The 20,173-nt window shown below is 42.9% G+C and overlaps 1 protein-coding gene across 3 annotated transcripts in view; it reads left to right on the top strand.

Annotated features, from left to right (window-relative positions):
* Positions 1–20,173, top strand: part of ITGB6 (integrin subunit beta 6) — a 150,199-nt gene that overhangs the window by 4,171 nt on the left and 125,855 nt on the right. For 2 of the 3 annotated variants that reach the window (XM_058300799.2, XM_058300800.2), the window contains exons 2-4: positions 187–245; positions 382–441; positions 5,968–6,163. The gene's annotated coding sequence lies outside the window, so the exon portion shown is untranslated. The remainder of the gene's footprint in view (positions 1–186; positions 246–381; positions 442–5,967; positions 6,164–20,173) is intronic. The other variant, XM_004463888.4, reaches the window with a different exon arrangement.

The following is a 20,173-nucleotide window of genomic DNA, read 5'->3' on the forward strand; positions in this document are numbered from 1 at the left end:
TCATCCTCTGCGAGTGGCCTCGAGGAAAAAGACTCCCTTGCTTTTCCAGCAAATGACCTATTTCAGTGAAATGAGAAAGGCTGCGGGGCAGCCCCAAGGCAGTCATGTGTACATTGTATTGAGGTTAGTTTTTCATGCCAGTGATTCTAACAGAAACTCATCCTGGCTTTTCTCCATTCCTTTTAGCAAGATTGCAGTTGTAAATCAGCAAGAGTGTCCTGGAATAGTTCCATAGGAGAATATCAGTAAGTCCACTCTAATCCATACTTATTCCTCCATCCTATGGACCCTGGGATGGTGATGTCCACTCCACCTCTAGATCAAGAGGGGGCTTAGATTCCACATGGATTATGGATGCAATTCTCCTACTTGCTGTTGTAGGCACTCTTGGCTCCCTGGTGTGGTGGCTGACTTTCTTCACCTCCCTGTTCGCTGGCCAGGGTAAGTCCAATAAACCAGAGGGTAGAAAATGTAGCATTGATGTGGAGAAAGTGGCCAAGGTAGCTGCTGAGGGTAGGGAGAGGAAAGAAGAGATATGATGTGGGGGTATTTTCAGGACTTGGAGTTGTCCTGGGTGGTACTGCAGGGACAGATGCTGGACACTGTATGTCCTGCCATGGCCCACTGGTGGACTGGGGGAGAGTGTAATCTACAATGTAAACCATTATCCATGTGGTGCAGCAGTGCTCCAAAATGTATTCACCAAATGCAATGAATGTGCCATGATGATGAAAGAGGTTGTTGATGTGGGAGGAGTGGGGTGAGAGGGGTGGGGAGTATATGGGGACCTCTTATATTTTTTGAATGTAATATTTAAAAATAAATAAATAAAAGCTAAAAAAAAAAAAAAAAAGAGTGTCCTGGAAGCTGTTTCAGCTTGGTTGTCGGGAGCAGTCTGGGAGGAAGAATCGTCACAATAATTCAGAACATGAGTCTAAGAGGGAAGGTCAGTTTTGCTTTGGAGGGATACCCTAAATGTCAGTCTTGGAATCTGAATTTAGAACATTTTTAAAACACAATCATTCATGCCTTTATCGTCATGAGACTCAATCCAGTTTCTTGTCTCTTACCTCTCTGCATTTGGGAGGCTTTGTTAGTAATAATCAACTTTGGATATGTAAAAATCCCTTTTTATTCACAAAGGCAATTTCCTAAGTAGCTCCAAGAGGAAAGTAGGGTAAGTGTAATTTTGAGCTGAAGGGCATGTGAACAGAGACTGCATTTGCAGGGAGGGAGCAGGTTCTACCACTTAATTGATAGTGTGATGTTGGGCAAGTTCCTTGACCTCTCTGTGTCTTTCCTTCTATATTTCTAAAATGAAAAGCCAGTTATCCAGGTGAGCAAATGAGAAAGAACCTTGGAAACCATTAAGAAGGTTGAGTTAGAGACCCTGGTGTTGGATGATGGAATGGCCAAAGTCACTCAGCCAGCATTGCAGAATCCAGATAGCACCCAGATGGCTTATTAAATCAAAGTGCCCATGTATTCCTCTGAGGCCAGACCCTCTGAGCTAAGGGCTGGCTTGACATAAGGCACAAATTGAGTAAAGAATGGAAGTTTGGATCTATCCACTTCCCAGGGCCCTGGTCTCTCGACCCAGCAACCCTGCCACACTTACCTAACCTTTGCAAGTCACAGACCCGAGCAGGACTCCATAGCCACCCTCTGATGGAAAGAATCCAGTGCAGGAATCTATGGCCCCACTGTTAGGGAGCCTGAGTGAGAAGGGGATACAGGGTTTAGAAACATTCCATAGTGATCCCAGAGGCTGTGGTTTTACTCCAACTCCCTACCTACAGCTCTCTGCTGTGGCAGACTTGCCCCTGCCTTGGATGCCTAGAAACGCACTTCAGCAGGGTGATTGTTGGACACCCCTCCCCTCCCACCACGATTTCTGCTGCTCAGTATCTGTAAAGCCCTTCTACACTCTACAGACTTAAACAGGAAGAACATAGACATTTGGGAACAAAAACTAACCCTCTCTCATAAAAGTGCTACTCTGAGCCAGTCCTTCACTACCTTCTTCCTACCAGAAGCTATTGGGAAAGAAATAAACACTCCAAGTAATATTTAACTCTGTTCACACTGTTGCTTTAATTATTAACATTTGGCAGTGAAATGAAACAACAGTACTTCATCCAGACACTTAAAGAAAAAGCAACAGCTCATACTCCCACCTTTATGAGATGTTTGAGCAATCATGTTGGATGGGCGCACACAGTCTTCACACATACCAGCGAGTACTCCAAAGTGTGATGACTGAAGGAGAAACAAGTCAGACTGATTCATTCACTCTACAAATATTTATTGAACTGGCACCATTCTAGGTGCTGGGGATAGATCACTGATCAAAACAGACCCAAAACAAAACAAAATCCCTGTTTTTATGGAGCTTACATTCTAGTGGGAGGTGAAGACAAATATTTAACTATAAACATAATGAATAAGGAAATTATGTGGTATGTTAGGAGGTGAGATAGAAAAATATAGCAGGGTAAAGGAATAGGGAAGGCTGGGGAGGGAGTTCAATTTTACATGGGACAATCAGAAGGTGACATTAGGGGAAAGTCTTAAAGAAAGAGGAAAAGTAAGCTAAGTGGTTATCTAGAAAATGGTGCTGCAGACAGCCAGAATAGCCAGTGCAAAGGCCCTGTGGTGGGAGCATGCCTGGAGTTTTGGTGTGATGTAAAGGAAAAGAGTTCCTGGAATGGAGTGAGTGAGGAAGAGAGGAGGAAGAAATTAGGTCATAGGGGAAACAGTGGCCAGGTATCTGATGTATAGACTTTGGCTTTGCACTCAGAGGGACATGATCTGACTTAGGTTTCAGTAGGACCCTACTCTTGCTTCTGTGTGGTGAGTTTCATTATATTCTCCAAATAGGCCACAAGGATACGTCATTTGCAATCAAAACAACCACTTTTCACTTCTTTTCCTTGAAGACGTTAGTGGGGAAGGACAGCTAGGCTAACACATCAGCATTCCTACTGAACTGGGCTCCTTTAAAACTCTCCTGTGCCCTCCCTCATTGACTCCTTGCTCCCGGAGCAAAGGGCCGTCATCTTACATCCAGCATCGCATGGAGATGGAGAAATGGAAGAAGTCCCTCTTTCCCTGTCTTTGCAGACTTCCCAATAATTCAGGCTCCACCTAGCAAAAACCATTAGAGCTAATTAACGACCTTCCTTTCAGCAGGTGTCTCTTCACTATGATTAATTCTGGGTCAGAGACAGAAAGCTTGTTCCATTATGGTTCTTTTTTAAAAAATTATTATTATTCAGCCTTCTAATCCAAGCTGAACTGCGGGTGAATTTTTGAAGTCATGTTACTTAGCTGTCACAACTAGTAATAGGAAAATTCAATTTATAAAGAATTAGGAGAGGCAGGAGAGGCATGCTCTTCGGTTTGGAACAAAGGAGATCAATCCTGACACAATGGCAGCATGACATTCGTGGACTTTGAAGAGCCCAGGCTTGCTCTTCATTAATTAGAGAGAATCAAGAGTTCTGGTGGTTAATTATTTGCAGAAATTGTGCTCTGCGAAAGCAGATGCCAACTCACTCCAGCCGCCTCCAGCTGCAGCGCTGCATGATAATTAAACTCTGTGTCAGTCCTAAGCTCAGTCTGGGTTAGCAAATAAACACTTAGATGGCCATTGCCATCTCCCACCCCTCAGGTCTAGGCTGGGTCGTAGACTTCCTAGCACAGAGACCCCAGGCGGTTGCCACTGCCCTGACTGGATTACCCTAGATAGGCAGTGCTTCAAAAACCCACCTCAAGCAACAGAAGACGGAAATCACCCAGGAGGTGCTGCCACAAGTGTATGCATGGGGGGCTGAAGGTACTGGCTTGCCAGGGTAACTTGGTACTCTGGTGGTGTTTTTATTGTTGCTGTTACTGCAGAGAAATTGAGTCTCTTAAGTCACAACTTTGTTTTTAACTTTTCAATGACAAAAGTAATATATATTCTTTGTCACAAATTCTAAGAATGTAGAAGGATTCCTTTGTGCCCTGGAGAACCACTATGAGGTTCGAAGTGTCTGCTTCCAGACTCTTCCTAGGCCTCAGGTTGCCATCTTTGAGAATTATTTTTCTGACCAGCCAAATATTGACGTCTTAGCATCTCTGCTGTTTTTTCCTGAACCCGAAGACCCGCCACTATCCTCTGCTTCACTGCTTCCATGAGCTTCGGTGGCAGCTGGAAAACGGGCAGCCCCAGTGTTGGAGTCTTGTCCTTGGATTTGACCACAAGGCCTGGCATAAGAATGCAGGGAGGTTCATACTCATTTGATCTTAATATTTCTGGGTAGGAGACAAGAGGTAAATCTGACACCACCGTCATGGTGTTAACGATACATATGCAACTAAACATGTTCAGCCCAGTTTTTAATTTGACAACAGATATTGTTGGAAAGAAAGTCGAAGGACAGGAGCATTATAGAAACCATCAGCACGGTGGAAGTAAACAGATGCCTGCCATCTGCTGGCACCTAATGAGGGTGGGAAACAGGAGGCCATGCTAACTCCCAGAGTAGAAATGTTGTCGAGTTTTCATTTACCATCGGTGAGGCAGCAGACGGAGCCCGGGCACTGACCCGCCCTCCCTGGCAGCAACTTCTGGGGAGGATTTAGCCAGATGACTTCAGATCTAACACTGACAAGGGCCATGGGGAGTCTGAATGGCGTTCAGGAGAAACCCCCAGCAGCAGGGAAGAGAGTGGCTGTCCTCCAGGCCTATCCCCAAATACCCAGGTGGCCTTGGCAGTGGTGGTGTGACATTTGCTGGCATGAAGACTCTTTAGCCATTTCACAATCCATCTATTTAAGATCTTTTAAACTCTCCCTAAAGAACATCCAAGATTGTAATATTAGCCTGGGTGCAATCAGACCCTCTCTCTAGTGTTACCAAGGTCATTCTGACCACTTAGATGTTACCCAGCTCTAAAGAGTGGTAAGCAAGTTTTGTCTGCACTTTGATTATAGTATCTATAACACCAGTTTGTAATGACCTGCCTACCAGTTTGCCAGTCTGTCTTCCCCACTAGACAGTTCTCACCTTGAGGGCAGTGAATGTGTTTTAAGCATCTTGGTGCCACCAGCATGTGGCTGGAGCTGGGGTACAGGTTTTAGGCTCTGTTTGACTGGGATTTTATTACATAGTACTTGTTTGATGATGGGGTTTTGTGGTGGTAGAGGAGGTTATAGTTGTTTGTTTCCTCCTAAGAACATAATTTAATGCAGGATAAACATAACTCCATGTAAACTACACCATTCATTCATTCATTCTATTATTCACTTAGTTCATTCATCAAATATTTTTAGTTTTTGAATGTATACCATGTGCCATGCTAAATGGTAGGAATAGTGGTAGAAAGAGGCAGCATCTGACCTCAAAGAGCAGTTTGACTTAAAGTGAGTCCAGGGCAGTCCTGGAGGTTCCCTAATGAAACAAGCACAGCCTAGAAGCAGTGGGAACTCTAGACTCAGAAAGTGAGTCACCAGCAGTGCCGTGGCCTGGGGCAGGGCAGCCAGGGCTGGCAGGGAGCCAAGGAGTCAAGCACATTTGCCAGGTGTCCAGGGCACCCAGGCATAATAGTGAAAAAAAAAAAAAGGATGAAAGCTTGGCGAGGCAAGAGGGAATGATGTCCAGGATACTTATTCTCACTATAGGCAATGTGGAGGTTGAGAAAGTCTTCTTCCCCCCAGGTCCCCATTCCCAAGAAACCCCTTCCTGGTGCGATGGGCTGCCACCCTCACAGCCTCCCTTCCTTTCCAGGACTCTGGACGGTCCTCCTCAGCTCAGGAGCTTCCAGGAAGGCTGGACTCTGGGCCTGTCATTTCCCTTAAACATTCGGACTTGGAAGAGTCAACTGGCAGGAGGAGCAGCAAGATCATTTGTTCCCTGAGCATATTTTCCAAACGTGGCACTTTTTAACCTTTGTAAAGAATATGTTATTCTGATGTTTGTAGATCTCAGTTGAAAAGACACGAGAGAAAGGAGTCTGAAAACAAGACCAACGAAGATTCAAAGAGGAGGTCATCAGAGGCTGGTCAGCTGCTTGTCAGCCGGATCCCGCCCTCGGCAGGCCTCGGCAGGGTCTCTCCTGAGGGAGAGCAGGACCCTACCTTCTCCCCTCACCCAGGGGAGGAGTCGCAAGAAGAGAAGGTAAGACTTGAACTAGGCATCTCTGCCCTGTGAGCAGCTCAGGATTACAACAGGGTTTGGGCAATATCAGAGCCCCCATCTAGCATCTTTTATGAGTGAGAAAATAACATCACTGTCCTTCAGACACTCGACTGCATGATGAGTACGATTTGAAGATCACGCCCTGGAGTGTGGCCAGGGACAGCCATTTGTGGTGGCCCTGGAACCATGCGGGCTTCCTCTTGGAGCTCCAGGATGGTGCCACAGCAGTTTCTTCACTTCATTGTTAGGAGGCTTGTCCCCTGATCTGTCACCAAGGTGGTTCTAACCTGGGAAACTTTCTCCAGCTCCCCCCTGGCCACCGCCACCTGTGTGCACATGACGGTTCCGCATCAGGGACTGGCCACCGCCACCTGTGTGCACATGACGGTTCCGCATCAGGGACTGGCCACCGCCACCTGTGTGCACATGACGGTTCCGCATCAGGGACTGGCTTATCAGGCTTTTGCAATTTGACCACATTCACCATCTCATTCTCTCTCTGACATGCCTGAAGATTTGTGCTAAATTTGCTAAATTAGATTCAATATCTGTTTACAAAATTCTCATAAGACTGTGAGCTATTCAAGATCAAACATAATAATGCCTAACATCTAATAAATATTAGCAAGTACTAGGTTAATAAAAGGCAAGAAGATTTTATAGCCACCATGTGAATGAGCAATGAAAGAACTGTTCGGCTAGGGTTCTGAATTCTAGTGGCCACCCAGGTGATCTGACTCAGGCAAAGGTGATCTCACACTAATAACAGCTTACAGTTTATAGCACTTCTCTTTTTACAGTCTATACATGTATAATATTTAATTTGATTTTTAAAACAACTCTGAATTATTATTATGTGATTTTTACAGTAGAAACAAGCCTTAAAAAGGATGAGTAAGGATGTACTGGGGCTTCAGTTCAAAGTAGCTCTGTTGGCTTCAGAGCCCAGAGTTTTTCTCTGTCTGCCATGGTGCCTTCAACCCACCAAGGCTGCTCTGGGCTGAGCCCAATTCACTGAGGGGCATCTGCATCCCAGGTCTCTCTCCAAGGTAGCCTCAAGCCTCCATGCCTTTCCAGGGGCACTGGATCAGCAAGGGTCGGCGCTCTACTTCTGAGAATATGTGGTAGAATTTTCTAGATTCCCACAATCATCTCACTCTCGCTTACAAGAATTTCTTCTGTCTTCTTGGTAGTTATCCATCTAAGAATCTCAATAAGCTGAACACTCCTGCAGCTGAAAAAGATCCAACCAGTTATGATTCACACGCAGCACTCAGAGTAAGGACCAGAAATGCGATGGCAGACCAGGTGTCCCTTCCTGCTGCCTCTCAGCAGCTTAGAGGGCTGCAAACTCTCCTCTTGGCAGCTGCTCCGGCCCTAGATGGCACCTCTGTGCACTCGGACTCCACTGTCCCCTCAGCCTTGACCTCCAGCAGCCTGGACTCTGCCACCGTTATCTTTCTGAGAAGAAAGACACTGACGTTGTCTCATGCTGCACTGCTAGGACGTTGTCCGCATGTGGTTTGGGGTGGAGGAGGACATCTAGAGCTTTGAAAGGCATTCGTGGAGCCTAAGTGGGGCGCAGCAGCCGGTTCCAGCCACCAGGCCCGCCCCCTCCTTTCCTGCTGAGTCTGGCTATTGGCAGTTCTCAGCTGTACTGGCCGCCATACCAGTTTAAATTTTTATCCGGGGCCTCGCAGGCCTGCTAAAGGAAAGAAAAGCTCCCTCCATGTGAGTGTACCCTTGGCAACGTGCTGCCTTCTCTCTTCAAGCACAGAAGCCTGTTTTCTGTGCTTACGAGCGGTTCCCAGGAGGGGCCGTTTCCCTCAGTCCTTCCCCAGGCTTCCTGAAGGAATTGCCGTGGAGAAGTAGCATGTGAAGCCCTCAGCAGCAGTCAGGAAGGTGCTAATGGGTACCAGGACCATGTGTGGGCACCATCGTGAACGGAGAGGCAATGTGCAGATGAAGTGCTTCCCAACTGGGCCATACTGGAAATTGGTTATAATTCCTACTTCAGAGAGTGACTGAGGACTTTAAATGAGATGACGTATGTAAAGAACTCTGTGTATAGTAGGTACAAAATGGGTTCCCATAAACCCAAGCTACAGAGAGACCCATGTAGCAGGCGTCGTCGCTCCTAGAGTTAGGGCCCAGAGACAGTCCCTGGCTTTGAAGCCCTAGTCTGCCACTTGCTGTCTGTGTGAATTTAGCAAGTCCCTTAACCTCCCTGTCTTGTTTCCCCATCTGCGAAATGGGACTGATGATAATAGTGCTTTCCCCTAAGTATCTCTGTGAGGATTAAGTGACTTAGTTCCAGAGCAGTGCCCGGCCCTAAGGAGCATGTGCACCTTGGACTGTGCGACTCTCCCCTGTCTGCGTGTGAGTGAGTCACAATGCTGTCTGCAGTCCCTTCCATAAGTGATTCCACAAACATTCTTCCTCACCTATGTCAGCCAGGAAAGCATTCCACAGTTATGCTCTGACCTTCCCCATGTGACAGCTGGCGTTCACCTTGGAACCCGCAGGGCTCTTGACATTAGGCAAGTGGCTGGGGCAGGTGTGGAGGAGGGCTACGAGCTTTGGAAAACTGGAGGCAGGGACGAGAGCTCAAGGCTTTTCTGATAATAGCGAGGAGAGCTCCTGAAGGCTTCTGCCTGTGTCTTGTCCCCATGGCTTACAACAGTGACTGGCAGAGCAGGGGTCCTGAGACTTATGAAATGAATGAAGGATATTTCTTTGAGTGAACAACTATCCCAGGGTCTAAGACCAGTTAAATAATTTACTACAGAGGATTTGTCATATTTAAAAATATAGCAATGAAAGAGCAACAAAGCACATTTATTGAGGGCTGTGTAGTAATCTGAAAGTAATCATTTTACAACTTGATCTGTTATAAATACAAAAAGCTAGGCCAAACCAGTTTCACAGATAAACAGGGGTGTGTTAGTCCATATGAGGATGTAACACTTCTTTTGACAAACATTTCTCTAGAAATTCCTGGTGACAAGTACCATGCAAGGCACTAGAATGTAGTGGTAGATGAATTTGGAAACAACATTGAATTCTTCATTTCTTAAAGCAACTATCAGATAGATGCATAACCTGCATCTGCGACTCACCTCTGCAGGGGCACTGCTGACAGTCTCCAACTGACAGACATGGAACACATTATTGAATAGAACAAGTGTGACGAATGGGAAAGAGTTTCTCAGGCTGGACCACAAAAGCACATTTAATAATACCACGGTTGACAAGCCATACATGTAAGATGAAAAACTGCAGAAAAGATTGCTGTTGGTGAATACATCTCTGAGCACCGCTGCACCTCATGGGCAATGGTCCACATCATAGCCCACACTCTTCCCACAGTCCACCCAGTGGGCCATGGGAGGACATACAATGTCTGGTAACTGTCCCTGCAGCACCACCCAGGACAAACCCAAGTCCCAAAAATGCCCCCACATCACATCTCTTCCTCCCACTCCCTACCCCTAGCAGCCACCATGGCCATTTTCTCCACACCAATGCCACATTTTCTTCGATTACTAATCACAATAGTTCATGAATAGAATATCAGGAAGTCCACTCTCATCCATACTCTATTCCTCCATCCTGTGGACCTTAGAATGGTTGTGTCCACTCCACATCTATATCAAGAGGGGGCTTAGATTCCACATGGATGCTGGATGCAATTCTCCTGCTTTCAGTTGTAGGCAATCTTGGCTCCCTGGTGTGGTGGTTGACCTTCTTCACCTCGATTTTAGCTGAATGGGGTAAGTCCAATAAACCAGAGTGTAGGAGTTGCAAGTCTGTTGAGGCTCAGGGCCTGGCTATCACATGGTCAGTCCAGAGATTCAGGACCCCTGGGTATACACTAAACCCCAGCGCCAACTACAGATACAGTAAAAGTAACAGGAGAGGCTTGTGGACAAAGATCACATCTGAGTCCAGCTCCATCACACAGAGACACAAACTCCAAATTAGGGCCAACTGGCATGGCACTGAACTCCATCTGCCATGACCATAGAACCTGTGGGTCTCTGTAGCCCTCAGAAGAACCAATACCTGGGATTGTATCTACTTTATCTGTCTCTGGGATTCTGCTGAGGTGTGCATAAGGGCAACCCCTCTGATAACCTCCTGGCTCTTTTTGGAGACTCATAGCCATATAAACTCATTTGTCCTTTCCATTTCCCCCTTTGATTCAGGTCAAAAAGCATTTTTAGCTCCTGGTATTATATGTGGACTGAGATATTCTGCTGGTCTGAGTTGACCCTTTTATTCAAGGTCATTTTGTAGTTACATCATCAGCTGGTACTTGGTAGTAATCCCTCGGTGCCAGGGAGGCTCATCCCTGGGAGTCATGTCCCACGCTGGGGGGAAGGCAATGCATTTACATGCTAAACAGTTTTGACTACTATGTTTCTAGGTAGTCCTGTTTAAGATTTGTTGGTCTTCTTGAATATGCATTTTCATGTCCTTTGTTAAATTTGAGAACTTTTCTGCCATTATTTCTTAGAATCTTCTATCCTTTTCTTTCTTCTCCTTTTGGGGCTCTCATAATGCATGTATGGTTATGCTTGAGGTGCCCTACAGATTTCCTAGACTCTGTTCATTTTTTTTTAATTCCATTTTTTCTGTCTGATTCTTAGCTGGAGTAATTTCAGTCATCTTTCAAGTTCACTGATTCTTTCTCCTGCCAACTCCAGTCTCCTGTTGAAAGCCTGTAGGGAATTTTTTGTTTCAGTTACTATGGTCTTCAACTCCAGTATCTTTGTTTGATTCCTTTTAAAAATTTCTCTCTCTTTACTAAGACTGTCACATTGTTCATCCATTGTTTTCCTTATATCCTTTAATTCTTTCTCTTTTTTTTTTTTAATCTCCTTGAGCATATTGAGGATCATTTTTTAAGTGTTTGTCTGATATGTCCAAAATGAGGTCCTCTTTGTTAAAGGTTTCAGGATTTTTACCCTGTTCCTTTAGATGGGCCATAATTTCCTATGTCTTTGTCTTGTATTCTTGTTGCACAATGTACATTTTCATCTTTAAAGTATTAATTCCAGGCTTTAGTCCCAGAGCTGTCTGTTCCTAGTGATATGACAGAGATTTCTTTAAATGCCAGAAACTAACAAAAACAAACTAATTCAAATAAAACAAAAATGAAAAACACCTTTCACAGTCATTGCAATTTGGCTCTGTGTTGGCCAGTGCTCTCCTTCAGAATTTAATCCTCCTTTCAATATCAGCCCAAGGCAAATGCAAGTACAGATTATTTTTTGAATCATTTATATATATATATAAATGATTCAAAAAATATGTATTTATACATATATATTTCATAATGTACTCAGTTTTAAAAATCATGAAAGATATTTTATCATTCTTTTTGTGTGTGTGCATTGTCTCTGAAATCCAGTATGTATTTTATATCTGCAGTGCATTGCAGTTCAGACCAGCCACATTTCAAGTGTCCTATATATATATTATATATATAATATATATAAATCTGTCTTTTTTGAGCCTTTTTCTTCTCCTGGACTTAGGAATTCCCTTGTTTACCAGAATTCAAGTGTCCCTCTACTCCCTATGAAATAGATTTTCTCCCCTTCTTGGGTGCTCCCTTGTCTGTCTTAAAGCAGGTTATTCTTGCCCCAGGATTCTTTGACTTAACTGTTTCTTTAACAACTGCTTTAGTAGTGTGTAAACTGTTTCTCCTGTAGGGCAAATTCTGGGTAGGCAAAACAGAGATGAGTTTTCCAGGTCAGTTCTTCATAATGTCACCTGATTGATTCCAAGTTATAGGCAGGCACCTCAGTGTGTACATAGGGGTTACTCTGCTTCCCATGGAACAGGGCCAGGGACCCACAATGGGAGTGTAGGCTGGCTCCACGGCATGCCTAGGGGCTAGCAAGCATGCCATGCACTTCAACTATTGTTGTTGTTTTTTGGTTTTTTTAAAAATAACTGTTCCCTTCTTTTAGCCTATATTTATTCCCCTTTCGATTTCTGTGAATTCTTTTGTTTTGGGTATTAAAATTCTTTTCTTTTTTTGTGTGTGTGTGGTACTGGGGCCAGCGATTGAACCGGACCTTGTATGTGGGTAGCCAGTTCTCAACCACTGAGCCACATCAACTCCCCTGAGTTGGTTTTTTATTTGTTTGTTTGATGTTTATTTTTGGTTTTAGGGGGCACTGGGGACTGAACCTGGGACCTCCCATGAAGCAGATACTCAACCACTTGAGCCATATCCATTCCCATCAACTATTGCTTTTAAAGTCGCATTTTCTGGATTCCTCACTACACAGTTCCTGCATTCCTTTATCTGTTTTCTGGAGTTTTGAGGAAGATGGCTCTGTCAGTTTTTGCTGGTTGTTCAAAGAAGCTGTGGGGAAATGGCAGCCTGTCATTATTGCCAATGAGAATCCTGGAATTGCTCTTAAGATTTATAAACTCTAGATGCCATGATGTAAATTACTAAAAAGTTAACTCTGGCAATGTTATCATAATCTGGGTAATTCTGAAAAGCCCAGTCCTCTTGTCTCACCTAGGAAAGTCCCAGGGTTTAAGCAAGAAGGCTTGACATCACTAGGAATCTAATATTTGTTTTGGAATCATTATCAAAAATATAAGCACCAGTTTAAGCATTAAGTGCTCTAAAGAGATATATGAAAAAGGAAAGGCCAATGCTGTGTTAGTAAATTTCATACCTAATTTTTTTCTACTGCCTTAGGCCACTGGCACTTGGAAAAAGGGCATCCGTATTTAGTGTGTGGTCTAGAGATGGAACTCTTCCTATGTCAACTGCAGAATGAAGGACTTTCTCCCCTAAGGGCCTGACTCAGGTGTCTAGAATGTTTACCTGCTTATGAGTAACAGGAGTAGTCAGCATTGTTGACTATTTTTCACCACCTGGGTTACTCTGGGATTCAGCTCATTGTGAGTAAATGGCTAAAGGGCATCCTTTTAGAAAAAACGGCTTTGGTATGTGAGAGAGATTCATGAAGCTCATTCACCATGTATGGTATTCCCCCAGACAGCTGAGACCAGTATGGGCACAATATTTTTTCCTCTAAGGCTCACTCACCCACCTGGTAGAGTGTTACAGCTCACCAAGGAGACTTCTCAGAAGCAAAACTTGGGGCAGAAGACACTGTATATTGTTTTAAAGGATCAGTGAACAGAAGAAACAGGAGCCTGACTCTCTCCTCCTGAATGAGTGGTGGTGTAACCCTCGTGGGTGAAACACTTGTCCTCTCAGCCTCGATACTTTTATAAAGTGAGAAGCCTCTTCCAGCTCTACAAATGTCAAGAGAAATGCATGATCTGCTGATTTTACAGCATATCTCATCAGCTGGGCCTTAAAGAAAGAAGTAAAAAAACTGAGGCCAGGTGGGCAACAACTTCCAGACAGATTTCACAGGTCAATTATAATGCTTGTTAAAAGTTTTTATTTCATTGCAAATATTTGAAAATCAGGAGACATTTTAAAAAAAATCTAGATTTCTGCCTGCCTTGGAAAATCAGAAGCTTTGCCACACTAGACCCAAGTTAACTAGATGGCAACAATTAGCTAGAGCTGGGTAGTTGCTGTTCCCTTTAGATGTGGCCTGTGATCTTTAGTTTGCCACAGTTCCTACCACTCCCTATTGCTGCCTACTCTGGGTCCACTTTATGGTATCTCCTGACCCCTATAGGCATTTGAAATTGTGATCACTGCCCTAATATGTATCCCCAACCCAGGTCTGTTATCCTCCACTTTCGAAATAATTTCAAAAAGCAAACTCTCTTCACAGAGAGGGCTCATTAACACCTTGACCTGAAGTAGGTGAACTGAATCAAGCTCTGCAGACAGGAGGGCCTCATAGTCCTGGAGAGGAGAGGGGAGGACTGAGAACACCTGGGGAGGGGCAAAGGATTAGGTAGAGAAGCTCTGCCCGATAGAAAAGTAATAGGTCACAAATATGAACCAGACAGTAACGGAAAATTATCTAGTGCCATATTATAAAAAATACCCCCAAACATTATTTCATCATGTACTCCGTTTTAAAAATCATGAATGATATTTTATCATTCTTTTTCTGTGTGTGTACATTGTCTCTGAAATCCAGTGTGTATTTTATATCTGCAGTGCATCACAGTTCAGACCAGCCACATTTCAAGTGTCCAAAAGCCAGATGTGATAGTGGTGACCATAGTGGGTAGCACAGAAATAAAGAATCAGGAAATTGTTGACCAATTACCCATTTTGCCTGAGCCCTTGTTACCTACCTTATGGGACTCAGAAGGGATCCACATTTATTGAGTGCTCACTATACATTTTATAAAATATAAATGCATTTTTTTTTTTTTTTTTTTAGTTTGGGTATCCCTAATAAAGACAGCTAGGGAAGAGGGTAAATGCCATCAACATGGGCCCAAAGGACCGTCCCCACTCTGTCTCCTTGGACCAAGTCACTTCATATTTCTTAGCCCATTTTTCTCTACTCTAAAACTGGCAATAATTATATTAATACCTGCCTTTCGTGGTTATTGTGAAATTCATGAAAATGCTTTATAAACTATAAGTAACGATATGAGTTTAATAAAAAGAAAAATAGTTGTATTTTATTAAGTGCCAGCATCCTCTGTTAGGCACTTTGTGCCTGTCTTAATCTTTGTGTATCTGTCAGATAGTATTATTATGCATGTTTTAAAGGTGAAGAACCTGAGGCTTATAGAAATTAAATGTCCTGAGCAAAGTCATACAAGTGGTGAGTGGCAGAACCAACCAGAGCTTTGAAAATAGGTTGGATTATATTCATGGCACTATTCTGGGTAGAGAGCAAGAGTAAGTGAGAGAAAGAATTTTATCTTTTACTTCCTGAGACTCTTTGGTAAGTGTTTTAAAGATGAAGAAAGTTGTACGTTAGGTTTTATCCAGGATCTCACATATAGCTCATTAACAGTTCCAGTAAATTTAAAATTGGACAGTCTCAGTGTTGTCATTCTGGTTTTAAGTCTGTTGAATCCACTGAGTCAAAGGAATCTCCTGATTATTGAGACACTTTTTTAAATTCTCCAAATGAAGAGATAATCCTTTAATAGAGAAAATTATGCATAGAACTGATAGATTAATGACCATTGGTGATTCTGCCCCTTCTTTGCTCAAATAACTTCAATAAGCAGTCCATTCCATTTCTTCTTCCTACTTCCTGAGAAGTGAGTTATCACTTTACTGAGAAAATCTATCATCTGCTTTCCAAGCTACAGCCTTACTCATGCAAATATAGACAAGAAAGATTAGGTGACTAAGTTTCTCCATATTTGTATATAAACTCAGTGTGAACCAAAACATTATTGCCTGCAAAGAATATTGTTTCTAATACGATAAGATTTGGAAGGCAATTTGTGTCTGTCAACATTTTTTAGCATGTCCCTACCAAACCTCCTCACAGGGCAGGCTCTTCCTCTCCAGCATGCACATTCTGGTCTTTCCAGTGTCATACCTCCCTACGTGCTGTTCCCACTGCTGTGGCGCCTTGTCCTTTAGTCGCCCCCATCCAAATCTGGCTTGCCCTTCAGAGACCTATTTCAGTTCACATCACTGCGTTTCTGACTTCCATCTCCCATTTTTGGCCCATCTCCATTCTGCTCTGTTTTGTCATTGAACTCATTCATGTGTGTTTTTTTACCCGACTAGATAAAAGTTCCTTGAGGAGGGCCCTGTATTATACATTTTCATATCTACAGTGTTTCACACTTCCACGGTACTTAAAATATTTCATTGTCTAAATGCATGAATGCACTTAATCAGTATACCATTCTGGATTTATAATAGGTGTGCAATACCTGTTGAATTAAATACACTTTAGATTTGAAAACCATGTAGTGGATTTCTTCTATAGGTAGCAAAGCCCTGCTAGGGTTTGAAGGTTCTTAATTGTCTCATTATCCTTTCCTCTCTGTCACAGCTCTATAGACTTGAATGTGAGTGAATAAATCTTTCTGTATTTCAATTTTTCACATATTTTTAAGAGTATTTTGATAATACTACTTACAGAATGTATTGTTAATATCCTCAAGCAAAAGGCTGAGTCATTCTGCAAAGATCAGAGTAGCATGGAAAGCAATAAAATTTTTATGGATATTGAAAAACTTTACTCCAGGTGAAATAAAAAAACTAATTGAAAACTATGACTCAGCTGGCTGCATTTTTTTCTAATTTAACAAAGCAGCACAAAAAGTACAGTGGCCAAGAAGCAACTCATAATACCCTTTCAGGTAATGAGTAACTGTGTGTGACTAAGACAGATTTAGAAGAAAGTCTCAGACCTTGGAAAAAAAATTATGTTCTCATGTCTGGCTTTTCCTGTTTAATCCAGTTCTGAGAAAGGTTATCATATCATAGGCTTGAGTGACATCAGCATTCTTATTTGTCAATAGGAACCCATAATGGACAGTTAGTTTCTTTAATCAAAAAAATAAGTACAGTGATAAAGTTTGGGGACCTGTAAATTCCTTTGACTCCCAGAGGATCCTTATTTCATACATTCATCCTTGAGAGGGTTTTTCATATTTTCACTGAGATGTGTTTGTGAAGCTAGCAAATGCTGGGACACAGTAAATGTTGGCAAAGCAGAACTTTTCTTTGGAGTCAGAGTTTTCAGATCCTTGGAGAATGGGCTGGGCAGAGCATTTTATGGAAATGGCACTCAAGTTTACTTTAAGTAAAACAAATTAAATTCCAATCAGTAAGAACTGATATCAGACATCCCTCAGCCCGGCCCAGACACTGAACTCTGCCAGGAACATTCCAACAGAACTGCTGTCTGCTTTAATGCACTGTACCTGCTCTGGGCTATTATAAAGTGACCTGACTTTCTAGCCTGTGGAACTGGCCATGGCTTGCTTTCCAAAGCTGTTTTTTAAAAATCTGAAACCAATTGATTCCTCTTAGAGGTTCTCTCTATGTTTCTCCAGAAGCTGTAAATGTAGGAAAGAGAAAGAGAGGCACTGGTGCCCTTTCCCCTCCTGTAGAATGCCCCACATACTGGCCATTTCAGTTACCAACCTAGTCCAGGTCACTCATACCCTGAGCTGGTGGTGGGCTTCTGCTTTCCACTCTTTGTCAGTCTAGGAATCCTTCTGGAGTCCTCTTGTGTCCTCACTCCCCACATCTCCAATGAGCCCAAATCTATGCTCTCTGCATCTGATATTTTCACCCTGGCTGGGTCACCACCCTCTTGCCTGTCCTACCAGATCAGACTCCTGCCTGGTCTCCCTGCTGCTGTGCTCTCTCTGCTAAAACCATTCCTTTCAGAGCAGTCTTAGTTATCTTTTTAGAACATAAACCAGATTATATTGTGCCTCTGCTTTGAACTCTGCCCCCATTATACTTAAAGCAAAAACCAAATACCTGGGGACTTCCAGGAAGATGGCATCTGAATAGGTAGGCAGGGCTTAACTCCCACAAAAACAATGGAAGAAGGGCAAAAAGCTGCCTGAGGGACCTGCTTTGCAGCTCTGCAAACCAGGACAGTGCTGTACACACCTCACCCCACCCCAGGAGAGCAAGAGACAGAGAAACAAAGAAGCTGAAATGAAAACTATAAGTTACCAACATCCACAGTCAGAATGGCACCCAAACCCCGCACTCAAGGCAAATAGCCTGGATAAAACCCATAGCTCACTGCAACCAGTTAAGAGGGGACCAGATATATTCTTCCCTGGGATGAGGAGAGTAGGGCAGAGGGTGGAAAATGATTTCTCTTCAGTGAATTTGGCTGGCAGAGCCCACTTTGAACTTCAGCTCTGGCCAAACAAAAATTGCAGGCATGTAGAAGTTGAAACAGACACCTCAGTGGAAAAATTTGCCAACAAATACCATCTGCTGGCCGGCTGAAACACTGCAAGGGAAAAACTGCTTTTAGGTGTCTCTTGTCCCCTTGATCTGGTCTGTACCCTATTAGTGAGGTCCTGACTCTATTTGGATAACTTAAGCTGGGCAATGTTAAAGACTTAGAATAAGTTAAACCAAAAATCAGAGAAGAGCCCTGAAACAAAACCACTGGCTAGAGAGGGAAATTGACTGTCAGAGTAAATTCACCAACATATTCAGATGCCTAGACATCAGCAAAAAATTACATACTAGGAAACTGGAAGAGATAGCCCAGCCAAAGGAGCAAAACAAAAATCCTGACAATACACAAGATTTAAGCCAACTAATCAGTGATAATCACCCAAATCTTCTAAATCAATTCAAGGAGTTCAAGGAAAATATCATTAAACAGATGAAGGGCATTAAGAAGACACTGGGTGAACATAAAGAGCAATTTTAAAGCTTGCAAAGAAAAGCAACAGAGCCTATAGGAATGAAAGACACAGTAGATGAAATTAAAAATACCTTAGATGCATATAATAGCAGATTGGAATTGATAGAGACAGAATTAGTGAAATCAAGGACAGAACATCTGAACTTAAAGACAGGAGAATGGAAAGAGAAAATAATGGAAAAAACAGAACAGGTTCTAAGAGAATTGAATGAAAATGCAAAATGCACATACACACACATTATTAGTGTCCCAGAAGGGGAAGAGAAGGGAAAGGGAGCAGAAGAATATTTGAGAAAATTATGACCGAAAACTTCCCAACCCTTATGAAAGGTTTAAATATTAATACTCAAGAAAGATAATGCACCACAAACAGGACAAATCCTAATATACCTACTCTGAGATACCTACTATTCAGAATAACAAATACTAACGATAAAAAGAAGATTCTGAAGGCAGCAAGAGAAAAATAATGCATCACATACAAGGGAAGCTGAATAAGATTAAGTACCAATCCCTCATCAGAAAACATAGAGAAGAGAAGAAAGTAGTATAATGTATTTAGGGTACTGAAAGAGAAACTACAGAAGAGAAGAAAGTGGTGTAATGTATTTAAAGTACTGAAAGAGAAACTACCAGCCAAGAATTCTTTATCCAGCAAAACTGTCCTTCAAAAATAAGGGTGAGGGGGGAATTACGGAATGATGGCATCAGATTAGGCAAGCAAGGCTCAGCTCTCTCACAAAAACAGTGAAGAAAGAGCCAAACGCTGCCTGAGAGACCTGCTTTGGGGATCAGCAGATCAGGACAGTGCTTCACAACTCCCAGGAGGGAGAGGGACAGAGAAACAAAGAACCCAAAACAACAAACTGTGAGTTACTAAACCTCCCGGACCCTGGGAAGGGCTCCCCTTCCCCACCCCCAAGATATTAAGTGGGGGTAAAACCCCTAACTCATTGCAGCTGAGAGAGAATCAGTCATCTTCCTCCCTGTCAGCTGTTACAAGGCAAAATGGAGTGGAGTAGGGGTGAGTTTGGCCAGCAGAGCCTGCTTTGAATCTTGGCTCTGGACAGAACAAAACAAAGGAAAATGGAGAGAGATATACCTTGTGGAAAGGTGTACCAATAAATGCCATCTGCTGGCTGGTCTGGAAATTGCATGGACAAAAACAGCACTTAGTTTTCTCTGTTCTCTAATTTCTGGGAGAAAGTCTGTGCTTTCTTCCAGCTGTGCCTTAGTGAGTCCCTGACATGATTTTGATAACTTAAGCTGGACAATTTTAAAGACTTAGGATAAGTTGAACCAAATACCAAAGAAGATCTGTGAAAAAATAATAGCAATAGGCAAGGGAGAGAAATTGGCCATCAGAGTAAATTCAACAACATATTCAGATGCAATTTAAGACAATTAATCAATGATAATCAAAGAACTCTCCAAAATCAATGTAAAGAATTGAAAGAAAGTATGACAAAGGTAATAGAGGTATTAAGAAGACACTGGGTGAGCACAAAGAACAATTTGAAAGTCTGCAAAGAAAACTAACAGACCTTATGAAAATGAGACATGATGGATGACATTAAAAATTCATTAGAGGGAAGCAGATTTGTTTCAACTGATAAGAGTGTATGCCTACCACATGGGAGGTCCAGGGTTCAAACACAGGGCCTCCTGACCCATGTGG

Source organism: Dasypus novemcinctus, chromosome 7 (assembly GCF_030445035.2).
Source record: "Dasypus novemcinctus isolate mDasNov1 chromosome 7, mDasNov1.1.hap2, whole genome shotgun sequence".
Classification (NCBI taxonomy): Eukaryota; Metazoa; Chordata; class Mammalia; order Cingulata; family Dasypodidae; genus Dasypus; species Dasypus novemcinctus.